The following is a 21,983-nucleotide window of genomic DNA, read 5'->3' as shown; positions in this document are numbered from 1 at the left end:
TGCTCTTGTTTACCTCCCTTAGTTAGCTCTGGACTTGGCTTCTTCGCTCCAGCAGTGAGGGCAGGACTTGGCCTTGGGAAGAAGCATCTGGAACTTTGAATTAGCACCCGTTTCCTTCCATGTCTTCGGGTGGGTTTCATAACTTTGCTGTGCCCCTTCTCTAAAAGATGTAAGAAGCCTGTGGGAGGGAGGTTTCGTGTCCTACCCGTGGGGGAACACCAGTTTGACGTTTCCAAGGGTGGCGCAAACAGGTCCAAGTTGAAGGGATAAGGCTTGGCTTCCCACTCTGCTCCGCTGCCTTATCATTTTGTGATCTTTGCCAAAGGTCTTCGTTCCCCTGCACTTTGTTTTCTTTATGTGTGATGGGGATCATGGGGATGGTGAGGATGACGGGGATGATGGTAAAAAGTAATATATACATATCACTGCCCCTGTTCCCCCCCACCCCCGCTCCCCCATGTTCAAGCCTATGGGCAACATTGCTGATCAGATTTGCTAGTCTTTTCTGTGGAGTCTGGCCAGTGACCTCAGAGTCCTCCTTCGTGTGGTGCAACCAGTCAGTTGAGTTTAGCATGGGACATGAAGCCAATTTGTCGTTGCTGATCTAGTTCCTCGGACACACACACACTCACACACGAAGGGAGGTGGAGTTACTTGCTCCTAAAGCTCAGTGAATAGACGGAGGTGGAACTTCAGGCCTCAGGTTTCCTAACTCCTCAACCAAGGCTTTTCCTATTATTTGCACATACACTGTGTCAAAAGAAATTAAAGTTAATTTGGTCTTGAGAAATAGTGAGAGGATCCTGACTCCTCCCTTCCCTCCCTGTTATAATTAGATACCCTTGGGGTTGTCATCAAAGCAGGGCTGGGTGACCTGCTTCTTGCCTGGTCCCGGAATGATCGGATTTCAAAGGGGGAGATGCTGGTGGCCGGGCCACTGGGTTGGGTGGTGTCGCTGCCTCCCTCACCGTGTTGTACAAATGCCATGGTGGAGGGGCAAGCAGGCCCTCCGGGTCCTGGACCGTAACCTGGGTTTGCAGCACGTTTGCAGATTGTACTCTCTCCAGACCCCAGACGAGTGTCTCAGCCCCTTAGAATCTTACTCTCTACACCTGGGAGGTCCTCCACAAGAATCCAGTGAGGGGACGTATTTGCAAATGCTTATTCATCTATCCATCTATCCATGCATCCATCCATTCATTCATGTATTTGTTTATTTAGAAAATGCTGTTTAGACCGAAGCCCAACCTAGGTGTTGTCCTTTTACACACGGATTTTTATAACCAGCACTAGCCACCAGTTGTAAGGGCCGTGCTGGGAGATTATGTAAACTCAGAGTCACAGATGAGTGCCCACAAGGTGAGTTGGCCTCTTATCTTGTTTCATTTTAAATGCCGGCCGAAGGTTTAAAAAGTTGAGAATTTGTAGGCCTCGGAACGGGGTATGTACTTTCCTGTTCCAGGCTGTTCCCACGTTTCAATCATGTATGTGACCTGCCCAGCCCCGGCGGAAGGCCCTGGGCGCTGAGCCTCTGTTTGTTCATCTGTTAAGTGGGAGAACAGTCCACTCGTGCATCCCTGGCGGGCTTCCCGCAGGCAGCATGTGAGTTGATGGTTTCAGAAGTGCTTCATGAACAGCCAGGAACTGGAGAAACACGTTGGTGACGACTCCTTTCTTTCCTTAAAAAGGGAAGGAGGGAGGCCAAGGTGAAGATGATATTGAGTCGACAGAAAAATGATATAAATATTTTGGCTGACGCAGCAGGAGGAGGCTTCTTCCTATGTTAAGCTAAAGAGAATAAAGGGAGTCAGGTGATGCTTGGCGCCCCTGCCTGCTCTGGAAAACCCAGGAAAACCGCTTTCTAGTGAAGTGAGCTGTGTGCCAGGGATGGAATCTTGGAGTCCCTGGGGTCAGCCCTAGTTCTGCAGGAGCCGGGGATGCAGGGAAGGAGCCGGCTGCTGCCTCCCGCCGTGGCTGGAGGTCCCGGGCAGAGGGGCTGGCGGCCTGGGAGCCCTCCGCCGGCTGCCTCACTGGATGCCCTGCTGTCCAAGACGCGGGCTAGCCGTCCTCTCACTTGGGTGGGAGCCCTGAGGGACAAATTCCCACCAGCCCCAACATTCTTGTAGTGAATTAAGGGTAGGAATTTTTAATCAGGTGAAATTTTGCAGAGAGTTTGCATTTTGTTTTATTTTGGGGCTCAGACTTTTTGTGAGCTGAGTGGACACAGGGCACTTGGAATACCTAGAGAGAATAGATAAGGTTTTTGGATGCTGGAGATTTTTAAATTTGATTTAATTTTTTTTTCAAGTTGCATCAACTGGGAAAAATAACGATTTAAATGTGTTTGTGTGGGCGTTTCTCATAATGTATGCTGGAAAGGCAGAAAGTGAAACTGCTCTGAAAGAAAACTGAAAGTGGCCTGGAACAGGCCCCAGGGAAGCCTAACTTCCCTGGGGGGCTGCCCGCTGGAATTTGTTGTGAGGTTAGTCATCCTTTTGGATCTGGGGAGTCTAGAGCTAAAAAGGTTTGTAGAGGGCACCTGGGTAGCTCAGTGGCTGAGTGTCGGCCTTCAGCTCAGGGTGTGATCCCAGGGTCCTGAGATCGAGTCCTGCTTCTCCCTCTGCCTGTGTCTCTGCCTCTATTTGTGTCTCATGAATAAATAAATTAAAAAAAATCTTTAAAAAGAATAAAAAAATAAAAAGGGTTGTAGGGATGATCTATGCCTGTGCCATCCAGTGTGTACTGGTAACCTCTGGCCGCCTGTGGCTGTTGAGCAGTTGAAATGTGGCTAGCTGTAAATGTAAAATCCACACGGGATTTTGAAGATTTAGTAGGAAAAAAAGATTACAAAGGCTTTCAGTGATAATTTTGAGAATAGTGATTACAAGTTAACAGAATAGCATTTTATATATTGGGTTAAAAATAATTATTAAAATTAATTTCACTTTTTAAAAAACAATGTGGCATCTAGAAAATTGGAAATTACATATGTGGCTTGTATTACATTTCTGCCGGACAATGCTGATCTAAAAATCTGCTCCCCCCAGGGAGGGGGAGTGGCTTTCTCAGGGTCACACAGCAGCTTGCTTCATCAAGTAAGTGGTGAAGAATGCAAGATTCAGAGCTTGAGATTGAGAAGGATGATGTGGTATAGACATCAGCATAACTAGGTGGTTAAGCGGAGGGAACTCACGAGAGAGGAAGAGATTGGTAATTTAGGAGGAAAAAATTAAACTCTTTTCCACTTTGCTTATCTGTTCCCCTAAACATTAATTAAATACTCTGAAAGAAAGTAAATCTAACAAGACAAGCAAAAACAAATCTAAAAGATTACCCCTGGCAATCTCTCCGCTTGCCAAAAAAATTCCAGTCTTTGGGGTTTATGAATCAGAGTGTAGTTCAGGGCTGGTTTGGGCACAGAAACCCGGGTCACATTAGGGGCTCTGGATTTAGGGTCCTGAGTGGCCACAAGGCATTCTCTTGTTAAGTCATGTCTGCTCCATGTACAGATTTGAGAAGCAAGGCTTCTGGAAGACCCAGAGGGCACGCTGTGGTAGTGGACTGAGCACACAGGGTGGGGAGGTCGCCCAGCTACCCTGACCCAGCCTGGTCCAGGTGGGCTCCACTAGCCCCAGTGGGGTAAGCTGTGGATGGGCATGGCGGTGAATGGAAAAGCTAGACTTGAACACAGGTCTCAGACTTTGTAGCCTAGTTCTCTGGCTGTGAGTGTTTTGAAAGGAGTTGGAACTACATGTTGGAAATCCAACCTTACAAATTTTTGTTTTAATCAAGATCTGTTGCCGTCAAAAGGCTAAAGTTGAGCATTCTTATTTATCTCACTTGATTTTTACAAAATAGCATTTTTCTGCCTTGAAGTACAGTAATCCTTGCACATATGCCAAGTGCTTCTTAGGTGCCAGGCACTGGACTGATTTTTTTTTTTTTAAGATTTTATTTATTCATTTGAGAGAGAGAATGTACACAAGCACGGGAGGACCAGAGGGAGAGAGGAAGAAACAGGCTCCCGTTGAGCAGGGAGCCCAATGTGGGACTCAATCCCAGGATCCCAGGATCACGACCTGAGCCGAAGGCAGACGCTTAACCAACTGAGCCACCCAGGTGCCCCTGGACTGATCATTTAACATCTAGTATCTCAGTTAATTGAGTCACCCTGGAGAGTAAGGAATTTTTTTTTTTTTTTTTTTAATATAAGGTTGTTGAGAATCAGAGGTAAAAGGGTACATAGCTGGTAAGGATGGTTGGCTTCAAATTCCGATGGCCTCCAGAGGCAGGGCTCGCAACAGCCCTTCGAGCTGCAGAGTCTTACATTCTCGCTTACCGTAGAGGAAGGGGAAGTTACTTGTCCAAGGTGCGGCCCTGGTGATTGGCTGGGACTTGAACCCAGCTCCCTGGGATGCCCTCCCCATTCTGTGGGGTCTGGATCTGGGACTCCCAGGCCCCCCCGCCCGCTCCCCAGCTCCCTGCGCTCCCCTCGGTGGGCCAGTGGCTTGTGTGTTCCATGCGCACGGAGCCTTTAATACTGCGTTTGAAAACAGTTGCAGAAGGTTTGCTGTAATTAATTACATTTGACATACTTGGAACTGGGGCCTCCTGGATTCAGAATGCAAATTTATGCCCAGACAGATGTAAGGTATGCTTGGAGCCAAGAGCGCTGGCACGTCCCAGCCAGGGCCTGCGGTGATGCTGGCTGCCCTGATGGGACTACCGTCACTGGCAGTCGGCAGTGGGGGCGGGATTCAAACTCCGTGATACCTGGAGCTCACAGGCGGTTGGAGGAGAAATAACTCAGGGCTTCAGGGTGGGAACCATAGTCTCTAGTCTGAGCCCTGCTTCTGACTCAGCCAGAGTCTGAGGTAATTTCTTTTCTCTCTTTGGGCCTCAGTGTCCCCTCCTATACAGTCTTGGATAAGACTTGGACTGGTTGCTCAGAAAGCGTGTTCTGTTAGTTTGTTCTGGGGCAGGGGGCCAGTTAAATCCGAGACAGAGCTTGGAGGGCTGGCTTTTGGAAGTATAAATAGCAGAGTTGAGAAAGGCTTGGAATAGGAAGGTAAGCAGGAGGCTATTGGAACACACAAGAGAAGTGTACAAGACCTGAAATGTAGCACAAGGTGTTGCTCGGTTCCAGGGCTCCACGTAGAGAAGTCATGCATTCAGCCTCAGACTCCTCTTGCCATCTTTATTAGATACTTACTGCTGTATAACAAGTCACCCCAAAACTTAGTGGCTTGACACAACCCTGCTTATTGCGTCTCATGGTTTCTGTGGGTCAGAAATTTGGGAGTAGCTCAGTTGGTTGGTCTGGGTTAGGGTCTCACTGTGATTGTGGTCATATGGTGGCTAGGATAGTCTTAAAGGCTTCTTCACTCTCATGTCCGGTGCCAGGGTTTGGAAGACTTGAACACTTGGAATTTCTTGGGCATCCATCTATCCATCCATTCATTTATCGATCCATCCATCCATCCATCATCCCTCCATCTCTCTCATGGGGTCTTTCCAGCAGGGAGGCTTCATACATGGCCTGACTTCTGTATGGCACCTTCTGTTTCCCACCTTGAGTTTCTTGTGTCCCAGTAGAGAGAGAGCCAAGCAGACCCAGTGTCTCCTTTTATGACTCAGTGTCAGAAGTTATGTAGCATAGCTTCTACCTTGGTCTACAGGTTGAGGCAGTTACAGAACTAGGCCCCATTTCAAGAGGAAAGACATAAGCCCCACCTCTATGGAGTTGTGTCAACATTACACGTAACAGGGGATGTATCTTAGCATGGTCATCTTTGGAAAATACAAGCTGCCATACTATCTGTCTACCCATCAGTCCATCTGTTGGGTTGCTGTAGCTAGTCACCTATCCATCCTTCTCTACCCACCCACCCATTCACCCATATTATCTTTCTGTCCTTCAGGAGTGTGTTCTTCTTATGACTATGTGTTCAACCATCCATCTACCCTATTCAAATCACCTGACACATTTTGAGTACCTAGTATGGGCCATATACATTTAGGGTGCTTTCAATGATGAGCTTAAAGGGGAGAATCAGACTAATAATTATGGAGAACTTAGTTTCTTTATCCCCCAAATGACTCCATGACGGATAATTTTCATCATGTCTGTTTGGCAGGTGGGGAAACCAGGGCACAAAGAAGCTAAATAACTTGCCCAAGGTCATTCACTTAATTAATGTTTGGGGCAGAATTTGAACTGAGGACTTGCCAGTTTACGCTGTCCTACACTGTCTCCATTCTGGTTTCTGAGTGTGAGATGGCCGTCCAAGGGCTGGTTCTCTGCTTTTATTTTTCTTCTGAGTGAGAATAGATTCTTTTCCCCCTTGATTATAAAAATAATACATTCATTATAGGAATATTAAAGCAGTACAGAAAAAATATGATTGTTCTTTAAAAAAATCACCCCAAATCCTACCATCCAGAGACAACCACTGTTCATGTTTGATGAACATTATTTAAGTCATCTGTCTGCATATTTAAATATATACGATTACAGTTTTATACAAATGGGATTATATTCTACATGCTGTTCAGAGTCTGCTTTCTTTTTTCTTTTGAAACTCCTGGATATCATTCTGCATCAGTAAATAGAGATCTTCATTATTATTTTATTGACTGCGTTGTATTTCTCCTGTATATATGAACCCAGTGCCCTATTGGATTTGGGTTATTTCTAATCTTTTAACACGCAGCGTTTCTTGCTTGCGTGATCTCTTTATCATCACTCTCTAAAAGGCCGATTGCTGAATCGTAGCATATTCGAGTTCTACAGGTGATACTGGTTTACCCTTCTACTAAGAGATTGGGAGTGCTCATCTTAAACATTGTGGCCATCACCTGTAGTGCCAGTTTTAAATCATAGATGTCCTGATTGGCAAACTAATGAGATTGAATATTTCTTGGTATACTTTCATTAGCCACTTGCGTTTCTTCTTTTGTGAATTGCCTGTTCAAGCATTTTGCCTGTTTTTCTCTTGAGGTGTTTATCTTTTCCTTTAGTTTTTAAAAAGCTCTTTGGATTTTAGAGCTATTGACTCTTTGCTATTCAGATTCCAAGGATTTCTTTTCCTAGAATTTTAAGTGTTGTTTAGTAGTGGTTGAATAAAATGTTTACTTTTAAAATGCTTCCATTTTTGTGTTTTGGCTTTTATTTTATTTTTTTTTGGTGTCACAGTTGTGAAAGACTTTTCCACATTAAGAATTTATAGTGAAAAAATGGAAGAATATATTTGCAAATCACGTATCAGATAAAAGGTTAGTTTCCAGAATATATAAAGAACCCCCTACAGTTCAACAACAAGAACCCAAATAACCTTATTTTTAAAAAATGGCAGAGGACTTGAACATTTTCCTAGAGCATATGGGAATATGGCCAACAAGCATATGGAAATACACTCAACATCACTGATCATCTGGGAGATGCAATTTAAAACCACAATAAGATATCACCTCACACCCATTCGGATAGTCACTATAAAAAAAAAAACAAAACACAACCACCCAGAAAGTAAGTGTTGTGTGGAAAATTTGGCACCCTGTGTACTGTTGGTGCAGCTGCTATGGAAAACAGTATGGTGGCTTCTCAAAAAATTAAAAATAGAATTATCATATGATCTGGCAATCTTGCTTCTGGGTATCTATCCAAAAGAATTCAAAGCAGGATCTCAAAGAGATAATTATACACCCATGTTCATTGCAGTGTTATTTATAATAGTCAAGAAGGGGAAGTAACTCATATGTTCATTGATGGATGAATGGATAAACAAAATGGTCTGTACATGAAATGGAATATTATTCAGCCTTAAAAAGGAAGTCCTATCACCTGCTACAGTATGTATAGACCTTGAAGACACTATGCTACGTGGAATCATCCAATCACAAAAAGACAAATATTGTGTGATTCCACTCACATGAGACATTGAAAGTAGTTGGACGCATAGAAACAGAAAGTAGAATGGTGGTTGCCAGGCAAAGGGGGAAATGGGGAGTTGTTGTTCAATGGGTATAGGGTTTCAGTTTTGCAAGTTGAAAAAGTTCTAGAGATCTGTTGCACAACTCTGTGAATATACTTAGCACTTCTGAACTCTACGCTTAAAAAATAGCTAAGTTGGGGGGAAAAGCAGAGTTGAACATGTATGTTACCTAACAAATCAACAATTTGTCTTTTACGAACAAACACAGAAGAAATAGGTGTGTCTGTGTCTGTATACCATGTGCGATGTGTACGAGTGCTGATAATTGTTTTATAAGATTAAATACCTGGAGGGGCATCTGGGTGGCTCTATCAGTTAAGACTCTGCCTTCTGCTCAGGTCATGATTGTGGGGTCCTGGGATCAAGTCTTGCATCGGACTCCGTGCTCAATGGGGAGTCTGCTTCTCCCTCTCCCTCTTCAGCCCCTCCCCCTGCTTATGTGTGCGCTTGCTCTCTCTCTCTCTCTCTCTGTCAAATAAATATTTTTTTTTTTTTTTTTTTAAGATTTAAGAGCCTGGAAGCAAAAAAAGAATTTAAAAAACATCCTTATTTCTTTTATTATTTTATATAGCTTTTGTTTTCTTACATTTAAATTGTTTATCTGGAATTTATTTGCTTTAGAGGAGGGACATAGAGATCAGGCTGTTTTTTTTTTTCCCCCAAATGGCTGGCTACTTGCTGTTACATCATTAATTAAATTATCCATCTTTTCCTTCTGGATTTGAAATGCCATCTTTGCCTTTTATTAAATTTAGGTCTCTTTCTGGACTTTTTGATGTTCTCTGGGTGTACAGGTGTCCTCTTGTTTTAATTTGGTCACTTTTTTAAAAATTTTATTTTTTTAAAGATTTTATCTATTTATTTGGGAGAGAGAACATGAGTAGGGTAGTGGAGGAACAGAGAGAGGGAGAAGCAGACTCCCCACTGAGCAGGGAGCTTGATGTGTGACTTGATGGTGGCATTCCGGGATCATGACCTGAGCCAAAGGCAGATGCTTAACTGACAGCCACCCGGGTGCCCCAATTTGGTCACTTTTAGATAAACTTGAGCACTAGAATCGTATCTTAGGAACTGACCAACAGGGACGCCTGGGTGGCTCAGCAGTTGAGTGTCTGCCTTTGGCCCAGGACCTGATCCCAGGATTCTGGATCAAGTCCCATATCAGGCAGCCTGTGAGGAGCCTGCTTCTCGAACCTCTGCCTGTGTCTCTGCCACTCTATCTGTGTCTTTCATGAATAAATAAATCTTAAAAAAAAAAAAAAAGAACTGACCTATAAAATAGCATGTACATTGCTATGTGTGTTGCTCAGCAGATTGGGGGTTGCTTTCTGGTGGGGTTTTTCACTGGGTAGACTTTCCTTGTTCTCCAGACTGGTCCTGGTGCCACATAGATACAAAAACAAGTTCAGTGAGGCTAGATAACTTGCTGTAGGTAGTAGCTAATTGGTGCTCTTGTTCACCACATCTGAGCAGTGGTGGAGCAGAGATTGGAGCCTGAGTCTGGCCTCCAAGTCTGTGGAGTTCCTGTAACAACACGTGGAGTCCCCTGGATGCCCAGATCTCCTTCCCTGGGGACCGTACTTGCGCTGGCAGTGTGGTGTTGATATGTGCTGGTTGAAGTGCATGGGAAGCAGTAGTCCTGGTTTATTCAAGACAGATATTCCTAAACGGATTATTTCCTGGTTGCAGTTAGATATATACTAATATTTGTTTTAATAAGTTAATTTTTAAATAATTAAAGTAACCTAATGATATTACAGAGAAATCGGAAAATAAGGAAATAAAAAGACTGTTAAGTAAATCCCAGCCCTCTTATATTCACCATTAAAATTGCAGTGTATTTCCTTCTAGTTATTTTATAAGCATATTTTTGTTATTGGAATCATAATGTATTAGTTTTGCCTCCTGCCTTTTCCTTCCCCCATCTTTATTTTGTCTTCCTAATTGTCATTTTTAAACACTGCATAATATTCATAGAGAAGAATGAACATAGTTTATTTAACCCGTACTCTGTTGTTACATGTTTAGGTTGGTTCTCATTTTTCTCTTTTATAAAGTCCTGCTGTCATGAACAATTTTGTAAATAAAATGTTCTGATATTTTAAAGCCATCTCCTTTGGATATATTCCTGAAGAGAGATTCCTGGATCAAGGGTAGATATTAGTTTAACACATTTCTGTATATCCTGCCCCCTTTGGGCCAATTATTGGTCCTAGGCTTTGGGAACCTCTGTTGATTTGGAAAAGAAATATAGTAAATTCTTCAAAATATGTTTCACTGGCTTTATTATTATGAGAGGGGTTCACGTTCAATTAGGAAACCTAGAGTATACATGCACAAAAGAAAAGACTGTAATTGCACATTTCTCCAAGATGAGCTTTGTTAATTTCATGTCTGTTCTTACAGTATTTACTTATACAAGTATTAATTTTTCAGTAAGTTATTTTTAATCTCATTTTATTAGCCAGAATTCTCTAATAACTTATTTTTCTGCATTGATACTGCTGATAAACCATTTTTGGATGATGATCCTTCCTCTTTGAAGATCTTAAACACCTTCTGAGTTTATTTAGCTATTAGATATTTGTCCTAATTGTAGGTGATGACTCTTGATAGGCGCCAAGGTGGTAAATCAAGATAGATTGTGTTCACAGCCATACACTGTAAGCTGTAGAAAGTGTTCAGTGTTCTAAAACTGGTTGCTGAGGGTGTTTTAGTGGAGGGAAAGATGAATCCTGATATAGAGAATCCAGGGCCACTTCCTGGAGGAAGTGGTATTTGAATGTGACTTTGAAGGACAGATAGAATTTGAGGGTCTAAAGATGGATGGGTCTGCAGGAGGAAAGGGATGGAGCAGAGCAATCAAACCATAGGAATCATCAAAGAAAGATGAACTTTGGTGATTTTTTGGCATTGAGTATTTATTACTATCAATCTAATTCCTTGAAAGCCGGTGAGTCATAAAATTCTGCCCAAATGTGGTTGTCCTTTATGTGGGCCCACCAGAGTGTTCAGTTAATCAGAACTCTTATCTCTGAGGGGGTGCAGGTAGGTGGGGGCTAGAAGGGAAAGATAGCAGGTAGGGGAAGTTAGAGGAAGAAAGCCGAGTCTTTGGTGATCTGGCCTCAGGTCAGAATAGTGTTTTCACTCTGCAAAGTGCTTTTGCTGATGCGGTCTCATCCTGCCTCCCGGTACCTGGACGGAACTGACCTTTGCAGGGCCTGTGCCCTGCTGGGCAGCGGCATATCAGACTTTCATGCCTTACCCACTAGAAGAAAGACATTTTACATCACCATCTTATACATGTGGACTCATATGGGTAAAGCAAAAGCAGGGAACAGTATTTACACTTAACTACTTGCAATGCATTCTGATATTTTGAATTCTCTTTTATTTAAAAAAAAAAAACAAAACAAAACTGCTAGCGGTGACTCATTGATTTCAAGACCCAACAGTGAGTCTTCCAGGTTCCCCTGCCAGGGCCTCCCAGGTGTCCTGAGCCATGGAAGTTAGAGTGCTGGCCAGCAGGTAAGGAACAGATCAGAAATGTCCTGCCTGCTTGGCTTCCCCAAGCCTCCTGATGAATATTGATCTTTGTAACTTCCCACTTAAGATGTGAGTGCACGAAGCAGGCAGCTGGATTGGCGAACTGAGCTTGAAGATGGGCTTGGAGCAGCTTTGCGCAAGCAACTATAGACATCTCAGGGGTTCCAAGGAATCCCAGGGAACAAAACCATCAGTGGCAATGATCTTGGAGAGGTGAGGCAGAGGATTATGGTCTTTTTTTTTTTTTTTTTCTGTTTTGCGTATACTAAGTTTTCTCTTTTTTCCAGACAACTCCTTTTTTTTCTTTTAAGATTTTATTTATTCATGAGAGGGGGGGGGGGGAGGGAGAAGCAGGCCCTCCGCCCCCCCACCCCAAGCAAGGAGCTCCATGTGGGACTCGATCCCAAATCCCAGGATCACACTCTGAGCTGCTTAACCACTGAGCCACCCAGGCGCCCCTACACTAAATTTTCTTAGTGGAAGAACACCAACCTCTTTCATAATAACAAAGTGAGTCAAAAGATCCCACTTTTTAAAGAGTTTACTATATTTTTCAAATCAATGGAAGTTCCCAAATCTTAGTACCAATAATCTCTCTTTGGGAATATACCCAAAGGCGAGGATGTTAAAATTTCAAAATACTTTATATATGAAGATGCTCTTTACAGGGTCATTTTACCAAAGTCCACTATGAGGTCTGGCAAGAGTGTGCAGGGTGGGTCTGAGAGCTACAGCACATGATGCCCCCAGGAAAAAAATCATTAGATTGCTGCTCTGAGAAGCAAAGTGGCTAAGGATGTCCCCTTTGTAGCTGGCCTTCTGGGATGCAAAACCCACATCTGCCTCTTTCTGACCACTTGATGCTGGGTGAATTCCTTAGCCTCTCTCTGCATCAGTTTCCTCATCTACAAAAATGGGCAGAGTGAAAATTAGAGGAGTTAATAGTAAAAGCACTGGGGTAGTGCTTGACACATAGTAAGTCCTTTTTCTAAGATTTTATTTATTCATGAGACACACAGAGAGAGCGGCAGAGACACAGGCAGAGGGAGAAGCAGGCTCTCTGCAGGTAGCCTGATGTGGGACTCGATCCCAGGACCTCAGGATCATGCCCTGAGCCAAAGGCAGATGCTCAACCACTGAGCCACCCAGGTGCCCCGACACATTGGAAGTCCTCTATATAAGGATTAGCTGGCCAGTTCCATCTGAATACTTTTTTTCCTTTCTTGCACAGAATGTGGAAGCTTCCTGTAGGCTCACTAGTCCTGTGTCTGAGTCCATTTGGGGTATAGGACGGAGACGGTAGAAGGACTGTAGGGTTGGATGCAAGAGGCTCGTGTGGAGGGTTCTGGCCCTTTTCAGGCATGGGCTGAGTTTGGGGTGTCATTTTCCCTCTGGAAACACAGTTGTCAAGAATATGAGATAATGAGCTATTTCTGCTCTGCCTAGTAAAATTGTCATGAGGATAAAAACTGATTCACCCATAAAATGAAGGGGTTGGGCTTTAGAGATGATGGAGGGGTTTCCTTATGAATTCCAGCTGCGGTTGGTTATTGGTTCCATGGATAGACTGGGATTGATTAGTGATGTCTGCCACTGGGAAGGCAACGTGGTGGTGACCTAGCTCACATTGGCTGCTCCTGAGCTGGTTGGCTCCGCGGGTCCCACTTAATCCATGGCCAGGTGGTTTGAAGGTTATACAGGATTGAGGAACTGGCTGTCCAGTACTGCTACCAAGATATGGGTGGCTCTGAGTCCATATTTTCTAAATGCATATATTGAAATATCTTAAAGCTCCAGCATCTTAATGAGGGTGGACCTGGCATAGGCATATACAGGCAGATAGATTTTAATAGGTTACGGTCCAGACACAGGCTCAGCAGATTCAGCTATGTATTAACTTCAGATCCAGTATCATCCTGTTTTGGTTAATTTTGCTTGTAAAATATTCTAATATTTGCTAAACATCTCTCCCCATTGTTCTGTTTTCAAAACTTTCGTTAGTCTCACATATTCTACTAGATGAATATTAGAATTGTTTTTACTTATTTTTATTTTTTTAAAGGTTTATTTATTCATGAAATACACAGAGAAGCAGAGACATAGGCAGAGGGAGAAGCAGGCTCCCTGCAGGGAGCCCAATCCCGATGTGGGACTTGATCCCAGGACCCCGGGATCATGCCCTGAGCGAAGGCAGACGCTCAACTGCTGAGCCACTGGTGTTCCTAGAATCATTTTTATTTTTATTTTTATTTTTTTTAAATGTTTTTTTTTTTTAAATTTTTTATTTATTTATGATAGTCACAGAGAGAGAGAGAGAGGCAGAGACACAGGCGGAGGGAGAAGCAGGCTCCATGCACCGGGAGCCCGACGTGGGATTCGATCCCGGGTCTCCAGGATCGCGCCCTGGGCCAAAGGCACGCGCCAAACTGCTGCGCCACCCAGGGATCCCCTAGAATCATTTTTAAAGGTAAAAGTTCGGGGTGCCTGGGTGGCTCCGTCAGTTAGGCATCTGCCTCTGGCCCAGGTCATGAACCCAGGGTCCTGGGATCAAGCCCCACATCCAGGGCTCTCTGCTCAGCAGGGAACCTGCTTCTCCTTCTCCCTCTGCTTGCTGCTCCCCCTGCTTGTGCTCTCTCGCTGTCAAATACATAAAATCTCAAAAAAAAAAAAAAAAACCCCGATAAAAATTGTGTTGTGATGTTAGTTGTATTAAATGTATGCATTGAATTGAGTAGGAATGACATTCCCACAATATTTTTTCTGCCCTGTGAGGAGGTGTTTTTCTTCATTCATATTCCCTTATGTGACCCACAGTAAAGTTTTCCAGTTAAGTTTTTAAACACATTCCTGAGTATTTGATATTTTTTACTGTAAGTGGGATAATTTCCCTTATTGTTTATTTTGCCTCATTAATTCAGGTACCAGTAGAAGACCTACTGGTTTTTATGTGGTTGTTTTGTTAGTGGATAACTTACCATATTGTCTTCTTAATTCCAGTGGTTTCTTGTGGGTTTTAGATAGATGATAATATATGCAGATAATACTCATTTCCTTTCTTTTACAGCATTGTCCTTTTTTTTTTTTTTTCCTTATATGTCGACTAGGCCTTTTAGGCAGTTTGAATAATAGTAGGGATAACAAGTATTCTTGTATTGTCTTATTCTTTTAGTGGGAAGGGTTCTAGCATTTTCTAATTAAGTATGAATTTTATTTTAGATTCTGATACATATTCTTTATCACTAAGCATCTTCTGAGTTGCTCAGTGTTTGCTTTTTCTTTTTCTTTTTAATTTTCAAGATGAAGGTGAGTGGTATGATCTAGGAGCAATTTTCATTTTTCTATATTTGAATTTTTCTTTTGCAATGGAGTGTGAATCAGCCCCTCCCCCGCCATAAAACTATTTAATAATGAGAGGGGGAAAAGATGATGAATTTTAAACAAATACCTTTTCATTATGTACCCAGATGGCCATATGGTTTTCTTACTTTGATCTGTTGATGTGATGAATTATATTAATAGATTTTCTAATATTAAACCATCCTGGAAGGAACCCATTGTGTTCGTTTTGTTTCATTATTTTAATACACCTCAGATCCATTTTGCAGTGTTTTGTGTCTCTGTTCCTTAGTGAGATTGTTTTGTGGTTTTATTTTTAGTGTACTGTTTTTGTCGTTTTTAAAATGGGGATTATGCTAGTACAGTGGGTTATAAATTGGGAAGCTTTCCATCATTTTCAGTGATCTGGAACAAGGTGGATAAGTACATTGTAAATTGTGTACCTATGGGTAGTAGTTGCTGAGATTGCTGTGTTGAGAAGGATTCTGAGGTCCTGTCATGTGTAAACAATTTAGTGTTTGGTAGGAGTGTAGGAAATGAGAGTTTAGGCATGCATGCCAGATGTTTATTTGTAGTCCCTGCCAGGAATGATTTATTTTGCATGGGAATTATCTATCTTTTGAAAGTTTAAAAGGACTTGCCTTTAAAACTCTCTATCTTGTTATGCTTTTGGAGATGATTATTTTCCACTGTAATCCTCCGTTCACTTATTTTTTTGGCTTTTGCTCTTGTTGAAAATAGTTTTGGTCATTTATATTTTCTTAGAAACTTACTCATCACGAATTTGAACCATATTTGCATAGAACAGTATATAACTTTAAAAAATGTCCTCTGGTTAGGTTTTCTAGTCCGATTTTCTTGTAATTGTATTTTTTCTTTATTTTTTGGGTGAATACTAATATCCAGGCCTATTTATTATTTTTGTACCCACCACTTCCACTTTGAAGCTAATGGTCAATTGTAACTGTTTAAAAGGTTTTCACGTTGTTACAGTTACGTTAAACCCAACCTTATCTTTCCTTTAGATTTTTAAAAAAATTGGATCCTTAGCTCCTTATTTTTTTTCTGTTTAGTAGTAAAAGTGCTTAATCAATGAATTTTCCTCTGAGCACATTTTTGGTCACATCCCATAAGCCTACTTTGAAGTGTTATAATTCTTCTCTCCTAAATAATCCACAGTTTTAGTTTTGATATTCTCTTTAGTCTAAAGGTTGTTTAAAAGTATAATTTTTTATAAATTTTTGTGATTCCCACTTTTTAGTTTATTGTGAGAGAATGTTGTCAATAATAGTTTTGCTTTGGGTGATTCATAGAAAATTTTGGATTCCTTTTTTAAAATACTAGTTTGTAAAAAAAATAAATAAATAAAAAATAAAATAAAATAAAATACTAGTTTGTGTAAATGTTTCATTTGCTTGCAACAGAAACAGTTTCCACTTTGGGGTTTATTGTTTGCTAGGTGTATGTATATTTCTCAATTTCATTTGTCATTGACATTAATCATATTTTTTAGGTTCCCTGTAGAGTCCTAAATAATACTGTTTTTCCATTTATTACTTCAAGAATTTGGGACTCTGTTAATGTCTTCCAATAATATAATGTTTCTCTTGGTTTTACCATTGGCTCTTTCTGGTTTACTTCATATATTTTATTGCTAGGTTATTTTACAGATATATATTTGCCCGCTAACGTTTTATTATGGATTGTCCTTCTAAGCTGTAAAAATAGATCCTTGTTGACCTTTTCCATGCTTTCTACTTTCAGTTGTTGTTTTTCTAATTTTTGTAAAGCATTTCCCAATTTCACCTTTAATTTTAGTAATTTTATTTATTTTGTTTTTTTATATTTAATTTTTAAAGACTTATTTAGAGAGGGATTCCCTAATTCTAGTAATTTTATAAAGCACTTTCTGTTTTCTGTTGTTGGAATTTACCTGGTCTAATTCTATATTTAACTTTTTATTTTACTTTTCACTTTAAACTTTTCTGTACCTTTAAAAAAATGACTTTCTTTCAGCTAGCATGTAGTTTTTTATATTTAAAAACTCAGAGTCTGAGTGTCTGGGTCTTTTAATGTGGAGCATACCCCCAGTTATATTTATTATAATACCTAATGTAGTTTTTTTTTTAACTTCTTTCATCTAATTATAGTTTGCTTTTTTCTAAGTACTTATGTAACTAAGAAGGTATTTTTGATGCTTTCTCTTGTGAATGGCAGCTCGGATGAATAGAGCATTTTTGGGTTACGTATTTTATCACTCAGTATCCTGTAGATGTGCTGTAGTCTGATATTGTTAATATTGGATAATTCAGAGGCCACATAATATATTATTTCCATGATTGACACCCCTATCCTCCTAACCCTCCTTCCACCCTCAACCTTCTTGAAAGCCTGTAGCATTCTTTTCCCCCCTTGAAATTCAAGAGGTATTCCAGGCAGTATCCAGGTTTTTGGTGTCTTTTCATCAGTTTACTAAGGTGCACGGAATGTACTTTGTCTACAGATTGAGCCCTTAAGAATAGGAACATTTGGGCAGCCTGGGTGGCTCAGTGGTCTGGGGCCTGCCTTCAGCCTAAGGTGTGATCCTGGAGACCCAGGATCGAGTCCCACGTGGGGCTCCCTGCATGGAGCCTGCTTCTCCCTCTGTCTGTGTCTCTGCCTCTCTCTGTCTCTCTCTGTGTGTGTCTCTCATGAGTAAATAAATAAAATCTTAAAAAAAAAAAAAGAAAAAAAGAATAGAAACATTTTTGTTGCATGTGTCCCCACTGGGCTCATTTCTTTTTTGGAGTGGGAGTTACCCATGTATATATTTCATATATATGTAACATATATATTATCTCTTGTGTTGATTATTTGAGCCTCTCTTTCTTTTTTTAAATTTTTATTTATCTATTTGAAAGAGAGAGAATACAAGCAAGTGGGGAGAGAGAGGGAGAGGAAGAAGCAGACTCCTCGCTGAACTGGGAGCCCTACATGGGGCTGGATTCCAGGACCAGCCTGGGTTCCAGGATCATGACGGAGCCGAAGCCAAATGCTTAACCGACTGAGCCACCCAGGTGCCCTGAGCCGCTCTTTCTTTTGAGGTTTGCAAGTGCTTCTCAGGTATATCCTTTGCATCACTTAGCTCTCTTCCGCACTGCTAGGTCTGCCACTCACTGCTCCTGATGCTGGTTATAATCTTGTGCCATTATTTGATTCCTTGCACTCTCTTCTGAATTCCCTGAGTTTTCCCTTCATTTGACTCTGTTCTTGTCATCTTTACTGAGAGTGCAGGGGAGAGTTTTTCTCCAACGTATTCTAGCTTCCCAGAGTAAAACTGCTTTTACATGTTCTTTCTCTGTATCTTGAGTAGGATGCTTATCTCCCCTTTTTTGTTACACACTTTTGTTTTGTTTGCTCTCCCCCCTGCTCGCTTCATTTATTCCTTCTAAATAAGGAATGGTAGGACTTGGCATGGTGTAGAGCCTACAGTGATACCAGTAGCTGCTTCCTCAGGTCTTGAGCTGAAAGGGGAGGGCCAGATGTTGTTCAGGAACATGACAGGTGTGTGTGTGGGGGGGTGATACAGCCACCCCAAGGTTGAGGAGGTGAGTCTGGGGCTGCAGATTTTCTTAGTCTGGCTTCTGTTATTGCATTTAGTAAGGCCACACTGTGAAGTGCCCAGTGCTCTGTGTCCGGATTTTTTCCTGATGGGGTCAGGGTTGAGTTGGAAAGTGGAAGAAGCTAAGCCACCACCGGAAGGCCTGGGATTCCACAGCCGGAGGTCCCTATAGGTCCCCGCCAAGTGTGGTTTTCATCTTACCAGTTCTCTGTCAGAATCTTAAGGGAGGACAGCTGTGAGATGGTTCATCGTGATGCCCTGCGATGTGTCCTCACGTCCCTACCATCTGGCAGAAATCCCTCGGTAGGTGGCTTGTATGTGAAATACCCTTCTAGATTTCAGGACCTCCTTTCTTCTTTAAGTTTTTAATTGTATTAAGATATAGTATATAACATAGGATTGATCATCTTTACCATTTTTGTGTGTGTAGTTAAGTACATGTGCATTTCTGTGCTACCCACCTGAAGAACTTGTTCCAAATCTGGTGAAACTCTTCCTAAAGATCCCCCTTTCCCCCTCCCCATTGTCCCTGGCAACCACCATTCTAGTTTCTGTGAATTTGAGTGTCCTAAGTACCTCACACAAGTGCAGTCGTACAATATTTGTCTTTTTGGGACTGGCTTATTTCACTTAGCATAGTGTCCTCCAAGCTCTTCCATGTCACAGCACAGGTCCAAATCCCCTTCCTCCTGGAGGCGATGTAACATTCCACCGTATGCTTCTCCCCTTTTGTTTATCCTCTCATCCGTCGGTGGGCACTTGGGTTGCTTCTAGGTCTTGGCCGTCGCGAATAATACTTCTGTGAGCCCAAGTAGACTAACGTCTCTTCCTGCTTTCAGTTCTTTTGGGTCTACACTGCATAGTGGAATCGCTGGGTCGTGGAGTTGACTGCACGTTTAGTTTTTTGAGAAACCACCATAACTGTTTTCCTCCTCTTTCAAATAAATATGGAAAATTTCAACAGTATGCCGAGTGAACAGAGTTATATAGCACCCTACCATGTCCTGTGGTTCCGCGTCAGCAGCCATCGACATGCTGCCATTTCTTTACTTCTTAGACTTCCTCCTACTCTTCCCACTCCAGTGGTATAGTGGTGGTTATGAAATATACTTTTTAAAGACTTTATTTATTTATTTATGAGAGACAGAGAGAGAGAGAGAGAGAGGCAGAGACATAGGCAGAGGGAGAAGAAGCAGGCTCCACACAGGGAGCCCGACATGGGACTTGATCCTGAGACTCCAGGATCATGCCCTGAGCCAAAGGCAGGCCCTCAACCACTGAGCCACCCAGGTGTCCCGGTTATGAAATATTTTAAAAATATTTTACTTATTTTAGAGAGAGAGAGAGAGAGAGCAAGTGAGCGCAAGCTGGGGTGGGGAGCAAGTCTCACCTAGAGAGAGAGGGACAAGTGGACTCCATACCCAGTGCAAAGCTTGACGTGGGGCTTGATCCCAGGACCCTGAGATCATGGCTTGAGCTGAAATCAAGAGTCAGACACTTAACCAACTGAGCCCCGCCCAGGAGTCCTGGCTATTACATTATTACCACTGTTTCAGGAAAGCTTACATAAGTAAAATGGACAATTGTAGCTGAAGGTTTGGAGACATGGATGTACCCGCATAACTCATACCCCTATTGCCACATGGAACATTTCCAGCTCCCAGAATGTTTCCTCGGGTCCTTTGTCACTTGCCGCCTCCTTCCCCAGAGGCTAGGGCTGAGCTGATTATCTTCAGGTTAGACTGGTTTACCTGGTCTAGACTTTTCTATAAATAGTGCCTTCTATTTTTATTTTCCTGTAGTCAGTTTTTGGGAGTGAGGAAGAGAAGGCCTCGGTGGTCCCTGTGCCATCTGCCACATAGGGCTCTTGTTCTTTCACCCCTTTGCAGGTCTGGGGTTCAGTGTCAGGTTAGCTTACCACTGCCTTTGGTCTTTGTTTTTGTTCTGTTCTGCTCGAGGTATAAATTAGGAACCTAGTGAAAATGTCCCAACTTTTTTTTTTTTTTTTTTTAAGATTTTATTTGAGAGAGAGAGAGAATGAGCACAATTGGTGAGGGAGCAGAGGGGGAGGGAGAAGCAGGCTCCCCGCTGTGCAGGGGGCCTGATGTGGGGCTTGATCCCAGGACCTCAAGATTATGACCTGAGCCGAAGGCAGACACTTCACCGACTGAGCCACCGGAGTGCCCCTTTCCCCAGCATGTAAAACTCAGTGTATCAAACCCTTCCTTTTTGTTATAAAAGCAGTTATTCATACAAGTTTGAAATCTAGAAAATTAGAAGAAAATAAATCCATCATTCTATCATTTTATACTGACGAGTAGCATCTCTCTGCTAACTTTGTCTTTTTTCTAGGTGTCCTTTTATCCTTTGTGTAATATAGCCATCGTCACAGTGCGTACAGTTGTATATCCTGCCTTTTCCATGTAACATTTATTTAGTATTTATTTCTATCTAGCTCCAGGAATGTCCAGTGGTCATTTTTATTGGCTCCGCGGTAGCAGTCCTAGGGGTTGTCATGTGAGTGTTGGCTCTGTGCCTTGCTCTCTGCTAAGCCGTATGAAGTCATTCAGTCCTCACAACGTACCTGTGAGGTGTGGACTGTTACTCCCATTTCACAGAGGGAGAAATCAAGGCCGAGTGAAATAAGTCACACATTTGGCGAGTAGGGAAGGCAGGAGGCAAACCCAGGCCTTCTCACTCCCATCCTCAGCACTTGTTCACCGTGGGCAACTTCATTTCTCTGAGTGGGCTGTACAGAGATCCTTTCCTCCATTTTGCAGAGGGGTAAACTGAGGCCCAGAGAGGCAAAGTGACTTATCTGAGGGCAGGCAGCAAGGAAATGGCAGAGCCGAGGCTGGGCCCCAGGCTGGAACCCTCTCCCCTGTTTCTGGAGGTCCTTTGTTCTGTTTGTGGGGTGGGGTGGGGGGGCACCTGCCTTGTCTCCAGCTCTGCCTCACAGTAGAATCACCCCCTTCTTTTTTCAATCTTCTGGTTTTCTTTTCATTCTCGTTAGCTGCCATTCTCCCAGCAGCCCTAAGTCCCCTGGCCTCTCGGGGTCTCAGTTTCTTCATCTTGAAAATGGGCCTCGCCTTTCTCCTGCTCTCCGGGCTGTTGCTTCAGCCCTTGTCTCCCGGGCTGGGGACTTGGCCAGCCCGGCGCTTTCCCAGACACTTGCAGGGAACGGCACTTGCGGCTCAGCTAGCATCTGCTTCCCCATCTGGTCCCAACTTTTTCCTTAATTACCCACTGAATTGGCTCTAACAAAATGCTGACAACTTGAATGAGACATTAGCTGATACATCAGCGCCCGTGCCAGGGCTTCACGGGCTTTTCCGGGACGTGCCGAACTCGGGCCCGGCGAAGTCCCTTGTTCCCTGGCTGGGGTCCCCATCCCGGCTGAGTGGCAGGCCCCACCGGGGTGCACAGCTCCTATGGGAGCCTATAGCTCCCAGATGCCACCTTCTAGGCTTTCTTCTTGTCTCCAGGGCTGGGTCACAGATGTGGAA

General features: G+C 42.7%; 1 protein-coding gene across 30 annotated transcripts in view; it reads left to right on the top strand.

The window, feature by feature from the left end:
• The window catches only part of ZNF618 (zinc finger protein 618), a 179,072-nt gene that overhangs the window by 8,129 nt on the left and 148,960 nt on the right, over positions 1–21,983 (top strand). The window lies entirely within an intron of this gene.

The sequence above is a fragment of the Vulpes vulpes genome, chromosome 12, assembly GCF_048418805.1.
Source record: "Vulpes vulpes isolate BD-2025 chromosome 12, VulVul3, whole genome shotgun sequence".
Lineage (NCBI taxonomy): Eukaryota > Metazoa > Chordata > Mammalia > Carnivora > Canidae > Vulpes > Vulpes vulpes.
This window is presented reverse-complemented; position numbering and strand designations above follow the sequence as displayed.